The sequence below is a fragment of the Camellia sinensis genome, chromosome 10, assembly GCF_055761805.1.
Source record: "Camellia sinensis isolate YWXY chromosome 10, ASM5576180v1, whole genome shotgun sequence".
In the NCBI taxonomy this organism is placed as follows: domain Eukaryota; kingdom Viridiplantae; phylum Streptophyta; class Magnoliopsida; order Ericales; family Theaceae; genus Camellia; species Camellia sinensis.
The window spans coordinates 98187386-98191896 of NC_138970.1; positions in this window are offsets into that span (position 1 = coordinate 98187386).

The window sequence follows — 4511 nt, forward strand, 5'->3', positions numbered from 1 at the left end:
TGCTGATTGGTCTGCTGGGTAGTTATGGTGTGATGGATTCTAGTGTTGTATGTTGTTTCTGTTATTGTGGTTGCTGTATTGCTCTATTGGTGTATGTTGTTCTGCTCTGTTGGTGTATGTTGTTCTGCTATGGTGCCTACTTGGTGTGTGTTGCGTTGATCTGGTGAGTAGTGTGGGAGATTTCCTATCTGTGTTTGAATTTTGGTCTGCTATGGAGGTTCTGCTTAGTTATGGGAATGATGCTTGATTGTTCTGTCTATCTCTGTTATGGTGGTCGACTTCTGCTGTGGCTCCAATGTTTCAGTTGTATAATGTAAGCGAAGCTTGTCAAAGTGGGGAAAAGTCGATGCTCATCAGTTTTACTATCAATTTGGTTGTTACTATTAGTTTTGGCTCCTACCAGTTTATTTATCAGTTTAGCTTCTTAGCTCCAAGTTGTAGACTAATTTATCTATCTGTTTGTCTTTTCTCTTGCTCTCTTTTGTTGGTTCCTCACCAACTGGCACTTGGAGCTTTTTCTTAACTCCAAGCTCCTCTTTATTGATGTAATATTTCACACTTTGTATGTCTCATCAATAAAGATTTTGTTTTTGCCAATCAAAAAAAAAAAAAAAAAAAAGAACCAAAATTATATAACCATCGTTTTACTATTACTTGAATTTCTGCTATATAAGTCACTAAATGATGAATATCTGAATGTTGAGAAATTCCAAATGATTCAAGAACGAGAACATAATGCTTCCATATTCAAACACGAGCCACTTTCCGATTTCTACCAATTGTACATTTTAATTAGTTCACCATATTCGAATTATCTTTTATGGAAAATAACTTCCAATCATATTTTGTGAGAATTATGAAGAGGTAAAGCTTAGCGGGATGAGGGGAAGCCACATTTTGACTCTGGATGAAGTGGTGAGTTTGAAGAACATCGAAGAGTTGGTGAAAGACAGAGAAGCTATATGGGCTGCAGAGGCATGGCCTCCCATAAGAGCTACATGAATTGCTAAGCCTCCAACACAATGTGCAACCACATGTATTTTTATCAATGGCCCGTGCAAATCACGAATTTTATTGATCACTACAAAAATAAAAATAAGAGTTAAAAATAGGCCAGTTGAGTTGGTAAGTAACTACATTTTTTATATAGAATTTTATTTTTTATTTTTTTTGTTTACCAGTAGGTATATCAAATCTGCCAATGTCTTCAATGGTGAAATTGTTTGAAGGATTCAAAGGGTGTAATCTTGGTTGCAGCAGCCATGTTTCATGCCCTTCTTCTAGTAGAGTTCTAACCAAATCACTTGGTTCTGTTGGTAGCCAATAATTCTCAGTGGAATGACCATTAATTAGGAGAACTGGATTTAGTTTCTTCTTTCCTTTCCATTGCTTGCAACTGATGATAAACCCATCTTCTGCTCAATTACCAAAGAAGCAACAGTACGTTAAGAACTCTGGTACCAAAGGTAAAAAAGAGTAAATAAATAAAAAATAAAAATAAAAAAAGAGTACTGATATAGTCCATAAGGTGCTCTAGGACATATTACTATTTCAGTTGTAGTTATCCAAGAGTATTGGTTCAAGACAGTATTGGATTGAGTCGGAACAATTTAGAGAACAAACGAACTTGCAAGTTACGAATCTATGGATTGTATACTTCTGACTACCTATTTGTATCTCATGGAGAATACTGTCTTGATAAGGTTTTTGGTGTAATTCTGAAGAATTGAATTCCTTGTGACTCCCTCGTGGCACTTGCAAAATGTAGGTTTTGAAAAGATTCTGTAATAGCACACCAACAAACCTTCTTCTCATGTTCCCTTCTAGGCTTATCAAGCACTTCAGGAGCTCTATCATGGAAATACTAAGCTTCCCTTTCAAGTTCAGCATATTTTCCTTGGAACTGTCTATTCAGACTTTATTGAATGTCACATTCATTGTTGTTGTCTCCCTCCATGTAGTTGATCCAAAGAGATAAGGATTCATTATCTTCTTCCCTTCAAGAATGTATCTGTATGAAAAATACTTTCTATTATGTGAAAAACAAATACCATAAAAAATAATGTCAGAATGAAGATAAATTTCTAGTTTAGATCATATCAGACCTTGAACCAGAAGAAGCAGCAAGAAGGAGAGTATAGTGCATACACTACGTATACGGAGTTCTTTCACCAACTTCACACAAATCTACTTCCCCATCTACAATATGTAATTTATCAGACTCAAAAGCACTAAATAAAACATATCCTCCAACTTTACCCCTTAGCAGAGGATGAGATAATCCGATAAGTTTACTCTTTATATCCGATTACTTCCAAGTTCTAGAGTTCATTTTCATCTTGAGATAAGCTACACATGGCATACCACCCACATAGCCCCTCATGGTTTCTTTAATGACAACCATTGATTTTCGATCGCTATCTAGGTTCACACTATTAATTGAGCCTGGCTTTGGATCACCCAAGTTATTTACCAAAACCATACCTTTGTCGCTTTTGTGCTTGAGAACATCTGACACAAGGTTCCTACTTAAATGCTCAGCCACTGTGGCAATACTTAGACATGGATTTATGCCGAGAGAGCAAGGTATTAAGGAGGCATCACAAACATAGAGGTCGGGGTGCACTAAGTTATGAGACTTTGTGTCAAATACTTGACCATTGGGGTTACAAACTCCTTGTGAAAGGTCTGATGATGCATTGCAACCCCCTAAAAGATGAACTGATGCGTTCCGATACCTTGACATGAACAATATTCCTCCCAATTTCTTTGTAAGTTTTTGAAACACCCCAATTTTCCTTGGTAGTAAATGATCAAGGGGTGGCTGAAAGCAGATTCTGTTAGTGTCATTGTCAAATGTTATTTTTCCATCACTCTCATCATATCCCATTGCATTGAAAACCATTGCATTGCTATATTTCATTCCTAACACATGTTTTAGCGTGTCTATAATACCATGTAGGAACCAATAGCCAGAAGGCCATCCATAAGTAAAGATCCCTTTAAATAGAAGGTAAGGATATGCCACTGGAAGTACTGCACTCTGCGCCAAATGGTACCACATGTATCAATTTTGACAATAATCATAAACACAAATGAGACATGGAAGAAGAACTCCTATATATATGAACATAAAACTTCAACCTGAATTGTGAATCCCAACGAAGAGGTGTATGATGAAGAAATGGATGGGCCTGGCCTTTCCTGAAAAGGTATCTTTGTGAATTGCTTTTTGTCCAAAGCATAAGCACCCAATGGTGTAGGGCTACCAGCAAGATAAGCGACAGTGTTACCATTACAACTAAAATATGATTCTCTGAGAAAGTTTCAGTCCTCTCATTTGAGACTGGAATAGTATCTCAGTCGTGCCAAACACTCCACCTGCAGAGTGATTCAAAGTATTTTATACTTTTATTTTTAAAGTTCGTAACGTTTGTCTGACTAAAATTGTAACAAGATTTTGAGTATCTATAGCTATGTCATATTACCTGAAAGGATAACAAAATCAAATGCAACATAGTCAATCTCATTGAGGTATATATGCCAAAGCCGCCTTTTTTTCCTGCTAACTTTGTCTTCCTTTTCACAAATGTAATCTGGGTTCTGTACCACATACTGAACTTGGCATTGTGTTTTGATGGTACATCCTGCCTGAATCGCACAAAATCTGATTTTAGGATAGAAGGGATTAGCCCACAAGGTACAAACATTCACTTGCAACCTACAAAGCACGGGTGCAAGTACGGATACTAGTATGGATATGTTAAGGGTATGCGGATACATCAAACCTAAAAAAATAAGATAACGGTACGGTTGAGGTATGCCAATAAATTTATTATTTTTTATAATTTATAGTTTGAGATTCAACTTACAAATTAAAGTTTACTACCAAAATTGTAAATCAAAGTATTATATTATAGCGGGAAAAAATATCAGAATCATACCTTGTAGCGAAGAACCTCATGGGTAAATCACGTGCTTCCAAAATCTGAACAACGAACCCAGCAGTGGAGTGATACTACAAAATGAGTATCACCCACACAAGTCACAGTGCAAAATGACTTGATCGTTGTTTTATGGGAGAGAGTCAGAGAGAGAGTATGGGAAAAATGGTTATGGGTAAAAACTACATAACGTATATCTGATATGCGTATCTTATAGATTAAGCATATAATCTGATACATAACCACATATATATCAATCTATCCATCTATCCAAATCTATTGATATGATAGATATAGATATCCTGAATGGTTATCCAAGTAAGTTTTGAATTCAAATTCAAACTTATATGGATAAGGTTCAAAAGGTTTAGGTTCAAAGGGTCATGCCACATGGGCGTCCAATTTCTAACATCTCCCACTCACACACGAGTTGGCATGACACTACCACATCTCTTATCTCAATCTCCCCAAAAAAGAACAATCTCATACTACCCAATGCACCGTGCGACTACTGAGAACACCTGCATGTGGGAGCTCTATACTAGAAACTCAAAATGAGTCAGCATA